Genomic DNA, 13,235 nt, shown 5'->3' with positions numbered 1-13,235 from the left:
CATTTTGCCTCTATGGCAGAGAGATCCATCCTCCAGACTACCACGCTGCTTTTGTCAGCAGGTTTGATGGTGAATTGGGGTTGGTGTGGGAGGAATGGAGTGCTGCACATTCGGAGGGAGTGAGGTTGGATTAGGTGAGGGGGAGGTGAAGAAATAAAGACAGCTGACGTTGCGTCAGCAGTAAAGAGTTACAAGGTGGGTAAGAGTCCAAGAGGGGTTATCCAAGTGGAAGAGGAAGGTTGGAGACGGGGTCCTCAGAGGGTAGTCGAGAGTCTTTGTCAAAGAAGGAGGCATGGAAACAGAGGTGGCGAAAGAAGAGCTCTGCGCCGTGGAGGGCATGGAGCTTGCTAAGTTGAGGGTGGAGGGGCAGACTGTTCTTGCCTCAGAGTTCGAGGTCGGGAAAGATAGTGAATATGTGGGCAAGGCTCGGGTGGTGTTTTGGGGAGTCTTGAGGATGCTAAAAAAACGGGAAGGTGGCAAGGGCGTTGTGGTGGGGGTTGGATGTGGTTTGATGGATGGTGTAGTTGTGTGAGGGAAAGAAGTGTGAGATTGGGGATGGGGGATTGGTTGTGGGGAGGGGTGTAAGGGCGAAGAAGTAGAGAGGAGGGAGGAGAGATGGAGGGGTAGGATGCATTGTGGGGGGTGGAGGTGAGCAGGGACAGCTGGTGTGCTGGATAGCTGCAGATAGGCAGCTATTCATTCAATAGAAGAAATTCGGGCATAAACCCTTCATCAGGAAACGTCGATTCTCCTGCTCCTTGGATGCTGCATTGGCTGCTGTGCTTTTCCAGCACCACACTCTACTTTGATCTCCAGCATCTGCAGTCCTCACTTTCTCCTCTCAGTCCAGGAATAGGCCATTTGAGCCTGCTTCATCATTCATTCTGATCACAATTGATCAAACACTTGAATGGCTGTTACCCACCCCATCTGCATTACCCTGTGCACAATTGGTAGTCGGAAATCTATCAATTTCTGCCTTAACTGTAATTAAAGACTCAGCTTCCGTAGCACTCTGTGGTGGGCAATTCTAAAGGTTTGCAACCTTCTGAATAAAAAATTCTCCTCATTTCAGACCTAAATGGCATCCCATTATTTTTAAATTGTGCCCCTTGGTTCAAGACTCCCCAGCAAGCAAAAACATGTTACCTGCATCTATCCTGCTTATCCTTTTTAAGTATTTTCTAAATTTCCATGCATTGCAGTAACAAATCTTCCCATGAGGTTATCAGTCCTAGTAGGGTGTAACCCATTCAGCTTGTACAGGTCCCACCTGCCGCAGAACTAGTTACAAGTCTTCAAATCTGATGCACTCCTTCCTATACCTGTTCTCCAGCCATGTATCAAATCCATGAATGCTTATGCTCACTAGCATGTGACACAGGACAAAATCATGAGATTACTGCCGTTGAGGTTTGGCTTTTTAATTTTCTTCCTGAAATCAGCCTTCAGGACCTCTTCCCTTTTCCTACCTGTGTTGTTGGTACCATTGAGGCTGATTCTTCATCTTTTCTCCCTTCATTTTCCGCCCCTTGCCACCCCACAAAACAAAAGATGTATCTGCTCTGTGACATCCTTGACCCTAGCACCAACAAGGCAACATGTCAATTTGGAATTATGTTTATTGCCACGGACACATGTGACTGATCATCTGACACTGGATCCTCTACATTTATTGCCCATTCTTCTTCCTTACACATGGTGCCATGGGCTTGACTCTGGCTGCACTAAGAAGCATCATCCTCACCAGTTTCCAAACTGGAATTTTCATTACACTGAGGGAATTCCGACATTACCTTCCTGGTTATCTTAGATTTCCAGGTAATGACTCAATCCCTCTGGCTGAATGCTTGTAATCACCTTCCTAAGAATACAAACCTCATAAGTGCACAACAGTGACTTGAACTACTGTTCACGTTCGAAAACCCAAGTTTCAGATTTATGCAGCCAGTGACACTTTCTACAAGTATTTGCCTGGGACACATGGTATGTCAATGATTTCATACATCCCACAGAACGTACACTTCAGTTGACCTATCTGACTTTCTACCCCGGAATTCTTAAAAATTATTTAATCCTGTTAGGATGCCAATCACTACGTGGCCTTCAGCAATCTGACCTAAAGCTTTTGACTGAATTAGTAAAGAAGTGCTATGGAAAACCTCTGTCAAAGGTTTGCTGTCCAGAAAAATTCATCAACATCCTCTTTCTCCACCATGAAAAGATTTTGTCACAGTTTTCACCAATAGTAGTAAGTAGCCGTCAGGCAGGATATATCATTCCCCTTACCCTTTCTCCACCTTCACTGCCGCCATTTGTCGTCTTGTCAAGACTAAGCTTCCCACTGGTATGGACCTTGAAATCAGCGACACTGACATCAGTTATGAAACTTCAATATATGGAAGACATGCCATCTCTGCTGTCTCAGAATCGTATTAAAGAACTGATCTCAGTCTTAGCCTCAAAAAGACTCCTGTCCTTCACTAATCTCTCCATTACGATTATTGGAGAAATACACCCAAATGTGGGACCCTTCCCCCTACATGGGGAGCCACCTCTCATCTGAAATTGGCAATGATGTGCAGATCTAAAGCCATATCCCATTCACGAGCACCACATTAGTACACTATAGGTGAAAGGTTTTAACAACCACAGCATTCATACTGATACCAAGATCCTTGTGTATAAGGTAGTTATGCTTATGACTCCTCTATATGGCTCCAAAACGTAGACTACTTGGAGTATGGATGCCACCTCAAGACCCTTGAAGTACCATCAGTGCTATTTTGAAATGCATTCTCCGCATCAACTGCGAGGATAGGCATACTAGCATCAGTGTCCTTGAAACAGCCAATAGCACCAGCATTAAGTTCATAATCATTGGAAACCAATTCGCTGGGCTGGTTAGAATGCCAGAGTTCTGACTGAGAAAGCTAATCATCTTCACCCCACTCAGGGAAAGCACTTGAATAAGAGGAGAACCAAGGAAGCACTTCAAAGAGTCCATGAAAGGTTCCCTCAAGAAGTACAGCATACATGTCAATGCCCAGAAGGCCCTCATTCAGATTAATCCAACCTGAAGGGGAGGAAAATAGTGGCTCAGTGGTTGGCACTGCTGTTTCACATTGCCAGCGACCCAGGTTCGATTTCACCCATGGGCAACCGTGGGGTGCTTGCAAATTCACCCCCTGTCTGCGTGGATTTACTCCAGGCGCTCCGGTTTCCTCTCATGGTCTAAAGATGTGCAGTTTAGGTGATTGCTAAATTTGCCTTCTAGATGGGTTAGCCATGGGAAATGCAGTGCTATAGGATATGTCTGGGTGGGATGCTCTTTGGAGGGTGGTGTGGACTTGATGGGCCAAATGGCTTGTTTCCACATACTGTAGGGGTTCCCGGAGGAAAAAGAACAGTACAAGGAAGTACAGAAAAGAAACTTGAGAAAGGAATGCCAATGATCTTGAGGCCAACGAACAATTCCAACTCTTGGAAACACCTGCCAAACGTGCGATGGGGATGCAACTTGAGGGTTGCACTCATCAACCATGCAAGGGCTCACAGAATTCTTGACCAGTAACACGGAATTTTGTTGGTGGACAATTCTATTCGCTAACAAGGCATCACTGACGACCACTAAATACCCAACTTTAAAGATGAGAAGTGCGGTCCAATCCTGTTCATCTGTCACCTGCTTTCTTTGCACTCGTGATGTCGTGCCATAATTTGTTTCAATGCAGGCATGATGGTTATTTCTGTCATTTTGTGCCCATCTTTCATTACAGAGCATCTCAATGCTGACCATGTTGTAGGTAGCGCAATCAATAAGACCATAGGAAATAGGGACAGAGATAGGCTGTTCAAGTCGCACAAGCCTAATGCGCCATTCAGTAGGATTATAGTTGATGGGATATTTCTCAGATTCTGGATTAGTAGTGCTGGAAGAGCACAGCAGTTCAGGCAGCATCCTGAATACAGATGAAGGGCTTTTGCCCGAAATGTCGATTTTACTGCTCCTCGGATGCTGCCTGAACTGCTGTGCTCTTCCAGCACCCCTAATCCAGAATCTGGTTTCCAGCATCTGCAGTCATTGTTTTTACCCTGGGATATTTCTCGGGTCCATTTTCCTGCCCTTTCCCTGAAGCCTTGATTTTCCCCTACTGATCAAGAATCTATCATTCTCAGTCTTTAAATATACCCAAGGAATATGCCCCCACAGCACTTTGTGGCAAGGAGTTCCAATAACTTTCAACTTTCTGAGAAAAAGAAATTCCTCCTTGTTTCAGTCTTAAATTGGTGTCCCTTTATTTTGAGATGATGCCCTTTGATCCTAGACACTCTTGTGAGGGACAACATCTTCTCGACATTTACCCTGTCAAACTCCTTAAGAATCCATATGTTTCAATGAGGTCATCTCTCATTCTTATAAACTTCAGTGAGTAGAGTCCCAACCAGTTTAACCTTTGCTTGTAATACAGTCCCTCCATTCCAGGGATCATCCTAGTGAATGATTAGGGAAAACCCAAAGGCTTTCTATAGGTATGTCAAGAATAAAAGGATGACTAGGGTAGGTATCGGTCCAGTCAAGGATAGTAGTGGGAAGTTGTGTGTGGAGGCGGAGGAGATTGGAGAGACATTAAATCAGTACTTTTCATCAGTATTCACTCAGGAACAGGACACTGTTGCTGATGTGAATATGGAATCACAAATAATTAGAATGGATGCCCTGGAAATATGCAGGGAAGAGGTTTTGGGAATATTGGAAAGGATGAATATAGATAAGTCTCCTGGGCCTGATGGCATTTACCCCAGGATCCTATGGGAAGCTAGGGAGGAGATAGCAGAGCCATTGGCCTGGATTTTTATGTCGTCATTGTCAACGGGAATAGTACCAGAGGACTGGAGGATAGCGAATGTGGTCCCATTGTTCAAGAAAGGGAGTAGGGATAGCCCTAGTAACTATAGGCCAGTGAGTCTGACTTCAGTGGTGGGCAAAGTCTTAGAGAGAATGGTAAGGGATAAGATTTATGAACATCTGGGTAGGAATAACGTGATCAGGGATAGCCAGCATGGTTTTGTGAAGGGCAGGTCGTGCCTCACAAACCTTATTGAGTTCTTTGAGAAGGTGACTATGGAAGTGGATGAGGGTAAAGCAGTAGATGTTGTGTATATGGATTTTAGTAAGGCGTTCGATAAGGTTCCCCATGGTAGGCTAATGCTAAAACTTCGGAGGTATGGCATTGAGGATACATTAGAGGTTTGGATTAGGAATTGGCTGGCTGGAAGGAGACAGAGGGTAGTAGTTGATGGATTATGTTCATCTTGGAGCGCAGTTACTAGCGGTGTACCACAAGGATCTGTTTTGGGACCATTGCTTTTTGTTATCTTTATAAATGATCTAGAGGAAGGACTTGAAAGCTGGGTAAGCAAGTTTGCGGATGACACGAAAGTCGGTGGAGTTGTGGATAGTGAGGAAGGAAGTGGTAGGTTACAGCGGGATATAGATAAGTTGCAGAGCTGGGCGGAAATGTGGCAAATGGAATTCAATGTAGCTAAGTGCGAAGTCGTTCACTTTGGTAGGAATAACAAGATGATGGATTACTGGGCTAATGGTAGGCTACTTGGTAGTGTGGATGAGCAGAGGGATCTTGGTGTCTATGTACACAGATCTCTGAAAGTTGCCACCCAGGTAAATAGTGCTGTGAGGAAGGCATATGGTGTACTGGGCTTTATTGGCAGAGGAATTGAGTTCCGGAGTCCTGAGGTCATGTTGCAGTTGTATAAGACTCTGGTGAGGCCTCATCTGGAGTATTGTGTGCAGTTTTGGTCGCCATACTATAGGAAGGATGTGGAAGCTTTAGAACGAGTGCAGAGGAGGTTTACCAGGATGTTGCCTGGAATGGTAGGAAAATCTTATGAGGAAAGGCTGAGGCACTTGGGGCTGTTCTCATTGGAGAAGAGAAGGTTTAGGGGAGATCTGATAGAAGTGTATAAGATGATTAGGGGTTTAGATAGGGTAGATACTAAGAACCTTTTACCGCTAATGGAGTCAGGTGTTACTAGGGGACATAGCTTTAAATTAAGGGGTGGTAGGTATAGGACAGATGTTAGGGGTAGATTCTTCACACAGCGGGTTGTGAGTTCATGGAATGCCCTTCCCGTATCAGTGGTGAACTCTCCTTCTTTATGTTCATTTAAGCGGGCATTGGATAGGCATTTGGAAGTTATTGGGCTAGTATAGGTTAGGTAGGACTCGGTCGGCGCAACATCGAGGGCCGAAGGGCCTGTACTGCGCTGTATCCTTCTATGTTCGATGTTCTATGTTCTATATATGAATCCTCTTCGACTTGCTTTCAATGAAGTGATATCTTTTCTTAAGGGACCAAAACTGCTCCAAGTATTCCAAATGTGGTCTTACCAGTACCTTATTTATGTACAGACAGACTTGCCTACTCTTATATTCCAACCGCCTTGAACTATGTGCCAACATTCCATTAGCTCTCCTGGGTGACCTGCTGCACCTGTGAGCTAGCTTTGTTTCATGCGCTTGCAGTTTTCCGCATTTTCTCTACTTAAATAATACTCTGCTGTTTTGTTCTCCCTTCCAAAATGAACAACTTCACTTTTTCCCCTATCATATTCCATTTGCCAGCTTTTTGCCTATTTACGTAAACCATCAATATCTCTCTGTAAAGTGTTTTGTATCCTGCTCACAGCTTGGGTGAGCGGGATCCATCTCCCTTTGGGTCTTCTGCACATTTCCATATGGTACATTTGCTTCCTTTCCTCAAGTCATGAATATACATTGTAAACGGTTGTAATCCCAGCACTGATCCCTGTGGAGCCCCACTGGCTACAGATCACCAACCTGAAAAATAACCCCTCACTCCCACTCGTTGTTTCCTGTCCATTAGCCAATTCTCTATCCGCACCAACATACTACCTCCAATACCATGGACCCTTTTTTGTTAAGACTTAACCTTTTGTGAGGTACCTTGTCAAATGCCTTCTGGGAATAGAAATACAATGCAACTAATGTTTCCCCTGTATCTGCTCTGTTTAAGACTTCGTAAATAAACTTCATTAGATTAGTCAGGCACAGTTTCCCTTTTGTGAAGCCATGCAGACTCTGCTTGATTAAATTATGATTTTCCAACTATATTGCTATTATTTCTTTCATGTATTCCAGTATTTGTACAGCGCTAGATGTTAGGCTATTTGGTCTGTTTTTGCCTGTGCTGCTTCTTGAATACTGGTGTCACACTAGCAGTTTTCCAATTTTCTTGTACTTCTCCAGAATCCAAGGATTTTTAGTAAATTACAATCTATGCACACACTACAACAATATAAATTGCTGGAAAAGCTTGAGGTCTGGCAGCATTTGTGGAGAGAAATCAGAGTTAACGTTTCAGGTTGAGTGACCCTTTGTCAAACCTCAAGTCGTCCAGAAGGGCCACTGAACCCAAAACATTAACTCTGATTTCTCTCCACAGATGCTGCCGGACTTGTTGAGCTTTTCCAGCAGTTCCTATTTTTGTCTCTGATTTACAGCATCTGTGTTCCTTTTGGTTCTTAAATACATTCGCTATATCTGTAAGTACTTATTTTAGAATCCTAGGCTGCAAGCCAGACGACTTGCTGTCGTTAGCCCCATTAGCTTATTTAATATTACTTTTCTAGTGATAGTAATGCTACTTAATTTCTCTTCCATATGCGTTTGTATAGGGTTGTTTGAGGTGTCTTGCATCTTAAAGACTGATGCAAAATATCTGTTTAACTCCTCTGCCATTTCTTTTCGCTGCGATCCCTCTCTTTTATATATTTAAATAAACCCATATGGTCAGATTCTAGAGTTTTCTACTTTGCCGTCATTTATTTGCGCTATTATCTTTTTAGTCCTCCTTTTGAATTCTCAATTTATCCCAGGCTGTTGCTGACTTTGCTTTCTTTTTATACTGCTTCTTTCAACTTAACTTCTTTCAACTCTTTTACTTGCTTGGTAAACCATGGTTGATTTTATCCTCCTCTTAGAATCTTTCCATTTCACTGGAATCCATTTTTTTCTCTGAGTCATGAATTGCCTCCTTAAATGTCTATCGTTACTTACTGTCTGTCTTGCTAATCTATTGGCACAGTCTGCTTTAGCTAACTCTTACTCCCATATATTTTCCATGGTAGAGGGCAGACTGAGGCAGAACATAATTGAGATGTATGAATTAATGAGGGGCATTGTTAGGATAGACAGGAAGAAACTTTTTCCCTTTGTGGGGACGGAATCAGTGTCTGGGAGCATAGATTAAAGGTAAGCAGCAGGAGGTATGAGGGGATGTAAGGAAAGTTTTCTTTTTCCACACACAGGGTGATAGGAATTTGTATGTCCTTGCACATAAAGGTGATAGAGCTAGGATTCCTTAACATATAAGCAATACTTAGATCTGCATTTGTGAAGCCAATGCATACAAGTCTATGTGCCATGTGCTAGAAAATGAAATTTGAGTAGTTAAGTGGTTGTTTTGGACTGGTGCAGACTTGTGCTGTGAAGGGCCTTTTTCTGTGCTGGAGACTCTCGTTCAGGCAAAGCATTTCAAGTGTTAGATAACTGCCACATTTGAGTAGTCAACTGTTTAACTAAATTACTTTAGTTTCTAGGTCTGAATCTTAACTTTACTCAACAATTGAACTTGTACAAAATTTATGAGTTGACTTTCCATGAAGCTAATTCCTGCCTCACTCTGATGAATTCTGTCTCACTGACTGCTTACGTTTGTACCACTTCATAATATCATAGCAGTCTAGGTGCACTGCCATTGTTTGAATTTCTTTTCATTGAACTTAACAATTCATGCAGTTCACGTGTTCAAATAGATGACATTGTCATAGGATTGCCTGTGAGCTACATAGCTATCAAGTTTCACAAGAAAAAGTACTTTTGATGGAATGACTCTTAACCCTTACCTATTTCCAAAAATTCCTATTTTTGAATCTTTTAATTCCATGTAAGATTTTCCTTACGCATTAATGGGCCCAATCCTGTGCTCAAATTCACCTTTGAAATGAACAGTCAAACAAGCTCCCTTTTTTAAATATGCTGATTTGAGAAATCTGCCAAATGATTCTCGACTATGGTGTAGCACAATCCCATGTTCTCAGTTATAGGTGTTGGAATTCCTTTCTGTTCTACGCACTGCATTAAAAGATTGATTTTATTGGCAAACTAGCAAATAATCCATTGCCATTTGATTGTCATGGAAGCTTGATTCTGAAATTAGATGCTTTGGAACTATCTGTCAGTTACTGGTTACCCTGTTCTCTATATATTGTGTAAGCTCATGAGTGGGCCTAAGGCTACCTCAGATCACCCTAAACAATTTGTGTCTGAAAGATTTGATCAGCAATTTGAGCATAAAATGAATATTGTAGTAAATGAATTTCATTAGAATTGTGAAACCAGGTATATAGGCCATTCAGTCCAATGATTGAATAATATAAACATTCCTTCAGCTGTTCGTTATTGTGGCTTTGTTTACTGAACATAAACTTACCAGCTCATACCAGGTAAACCCAAGCATAGCTTCTCTTTACTTAAGATATGTAACAGGATTTCCTAGCTGACAACTTCACTATAAAAGTTCAGCAAACATTGTTGCAAGAAATCACTCCTCCAGCCATCTCAAGCTGGACTTTACAGTCACTGCTGTTGACATATTTTGCATCCAAGTTATTTTCTAATTAGCATATTTCCTTTGAAATTGATGCTGTAACATTTACAACAGAATGTTGACCATACCCAACTAGCTTGGTGCTTGCCAAACTCCAAATCCAGAGTTCAACATTGGAGGTAATTCTGCAATTGGACTGTGCATGCCAAGCAATCCTGTTTTTGCTATGAATTATATTAACAACCAATTTAAGATCATCACAGCCACAGCAATGTAGCTTGCTTGTGTATGCTGGAAGCCAGATACATTCATGCTCTTGTCTGTGTCCTTTGAAAATGGAAAGAATATGTCCATTTAGTGCACCTTTCTGAACTGAATAAAAGCTTGAGGACAGCCTTTCTCTGGTGCACACTCATAGTAAATCCCTTCATCAATCATAGTTAACGTACTCATAGTTAACGTACCTGTTTTAAATTTAGCCTATGCTTACTGACATTAAGGAGAATGCCATTTGAAGCAATAATATCTCATAAATATGATTACACAAATTAACATACCAATTAATGCTATTTGAATGAAACCGTGTATGGGAGCACAGAAATAAAATATGAAACAAAATTAAATTTTTATTTTAAATTTCAAAGAATAGTTTCATTTTCGCATTTGGCAACAATCAATAGTGTGTTAGTTAGGAAAATCAATTCATGAGATTATTTTAATAACCATCTATATTGTGGTAAGCTGCACTTTCTGACACAAAGGACATTTGTGCATGTGTGTAGTGTGTTGGTTTCATCGAACAGATCCTTGAATTTAATCAAAAGCTTGGCAACTGTTCCCTGATATTTGGCAATTCCTGGAGCAAGCAAGATTTCCTTCCCACCAATCTCTTCTCGTGCAGTGTAAATTTTGTTCCCTTGGCGATTTGGTATTCTTGCAATTCTATCCTGATGAATTAAAGTGAAAAGCATCAGAAGCTTGCCTTTTATTCAACAATACTCTAGTTCTGTATTACCAAGTGACTATTTAAATGGACCTTCATCTTGATCTTGGTATTGATTCACTTGATCTTAAAAACATTTATTTGCCACTGGTTTGAATAGTTTAGTAAGCAGTTTATAAAAAGTATTTTAATAACAATGTGTTGGTTATTTCTACATTGCAAAAGTGAAGAAATTCTAATTCGTGCTGCTTTGTACAGTTTGATTTATATTTTCATATTTTATAATCTTTGTGTATAAATGTAATTATACAACCTGTTATTTTTCTGATTAACAAGTCGGCCTGAAATTGTTTTTCGCTGTTTTTTTGATGCAGGATAGAAAATTGTTTAGACTTGCAATGTGTTCGCATTACTATGGAAGTAATAGTTACGTGATATCTTTTATCTTGGTTATGTTGTGTATTGCTTTTTGAACTAGGTCCAGTTGGGTAACTGATATAGTTGATACATTGAAGTTTTATACTTTCATTTTTTGTTCACGCTATCAAAGTATGTAATTACAGCCATAAATTGAAGCAGGCAAAGCTGGAAACTTAGCTGGCCCACTGACATCTGAAAGTGAAAACACAAGTTCATGTTTTGGATGAAAGTTGTTTAACAGCAAACAGAAAATCTGTTAAACTGGCATTACATGTCAAACAAGTCCTCAAAGCAATCTTGCAGGGATATTGGGCATTGTTTTCTCTTTCAAATGCTGTTTAATCAGAACATTTCCAGAATTTTCTGTTTTAATTTGGTTTCTTGTGATTACTTGAAATTGTTTTCAACACAGTGATCTTTTGACATTTTTCAAATCTAACCAAAGCTAAGTGCTATAACTACTGAAAACTTAATGACATTTCAACAGAACTGGAAGAAATTGGTGATGTTGATTTTCTTGTAAGTTAATTAGCAAGTGCAGAACACTAAAAAGTGGAGAAATAGGAGGGGGTTTGCTGGTGATGCTTTTACTTTGCTAGTTATACCTTTTCTGACCACCTGTTTATTTCCATATTGTTCCATTATCATTGTGTTTCTTTTTGCTCCATACCAACACTTACTTAGTTTATTTAAAATCACTTTGAACTTCCCCATCACAGACAATCCTTTTTGTTCATTCCTCCTCCTCCCTCTACCTCCCCTGTTCTACACACTCAAATTATAAATGTTAACTGTACCTTTCTCAAAAAATATCGATTCTACCGCAAAGGCCACCTCAGTGTTCCCAGAGTTTTAAGGTTTTCTTAAAGATTCAAGCACCTTACATTGAAAAATGCTTTTCATGTCTTTTGCTTAATTTCAATCTGTTATCTTGGTAAATTTCAGATTGAAGGAGAGGTAAGATTTGAGGAAGTAACAAAGAGGATTGATGAGGGCAAAGCATAGACGTGATCTATATGGACTTTAGTAAGGGGTTCGGCAAGATTCCCCATGGGAGACTGATTAGCGAAGTTAGATCTCATGGACTACAGGGAGAACTAGCCATTTGGATACAGAACTGGCTCAAAGGTAGAAGACTGAGGATGGTGGTGGAGGGTTGTTTTTCACACTGGAGGCCCGTAACCAGTGGAGTGCCACAAGGATCGGTCCTGGGTCCTCTACATTTTGTCATTTACATAAATGATTTGGATGCGAGCATAAGAGGTACAGTTAGTGCATTTGCAGATGACACCAAAATTGGAGAGGTAGTGGACAGCGAAGAGGGTTACCTCAGATTACAACAGGATCTTGACCAAATGGGCCAATGGGCTGAGAAGTGGCAGATGGAGTTTAATTCAGATAAATGCAAGGTGCTGCATTTTGGGAAAGCAAATCTTAGCAGGATTTATACACTTAATGGTAAGATCCTGGGGAGTGTTGCTGAGCAAAGAGACCTTGGCATACAGGTTCATAGCTCCTTGAAAGTGGAGTCGCAGATAGGTAGGATAGTGAAGAAGGCATTTGGTATGCTTTCCTTTATTGGTCAGAGTATTGAGTACAGGAGTTGGGAGGTCATGTTGTGGCTGTTACAGGACATTGATTAGGCCACTGTTGGAATACTGCTTGCAATTCTGGTCTCCTTCCTATTGGAAAGATGTTGTGAAACTTGAAAGGGTTCAGAAAAGAGTTACAAGGATGTTGGCAGGGTTGGAGGATTTGAGCTATAGGGAGAGGCTGAACAGGCTGGGGCTGTTTCTCCCTGGTGCACCGGAGGCTGAGGGGTGACCTTATAGAGTTTACAAAATTGAGGGACATGTATAGGGTAAATAGGCAAAGTCTTTTCCCTGGGATGGAGGGGTCCAGAACTAGAAGGCATAGGTTTAGGGTGAGAGGGGAAAGATGTAAAAGAGACCTAAGGGGCAACGTTTTCACTGAGGGTGGTGCGTGTATGGAATGAGCTGCCAGAGGATATGGTGGAGGCTGGTCCAACTGCAACATTTAAGAGGCATTTAGATGGGTACATGAATAGGAAGCGTTTGGTATGATATGGGCTGGGTGCTGGCAGGTGGAATATCTGGTCAGCATGGACAGATTGGACTGAAGGGTCTGTTTCCATGCTGTACATCTGTATGACTTTGTATGTATGAGTACATGATTGTGTAATGCTAGATTTTTGTAAA

General features: G+C 41.4%; 1 protein-coding gene across 5 annotated transcripts in view; it reads left to right on the top strand.

Moving 5' to 3' along the window:
* Window positions 1-13,235, top strand: part of senp6a (SUMO specific peptidase 6a) — a 172,527-nt gene that overhangs the window by 85,854 nt on the left and 73,438 nt on the right. The gene's annotated exons all lie outside the window — the stretch shown is intronic.

Source organism: Hemiscyllium ocellatum, chromosome 10 (assembly GCF_020745735.1).
Source record: "Hemiscyllium ocellatum isolate sHemOce1 chromosome 10, sHemOce1.pat.X.cur, whole genome shotgun sequence".
Classification (NCBI taxonomy): domain Eukaryota; kingdom Metazoa; phylum Chordata; class Chondrichthyes; order Orectolobiformes; family Hemiscylliidae; genus Hemiscyllium; species Hemiscyllium ocellatum.
The sequence above is the reverse complement of the archived record's forward strand: the minus strand, read 5'-3'. Positions and strand labels throughout refer to the sequence as shown.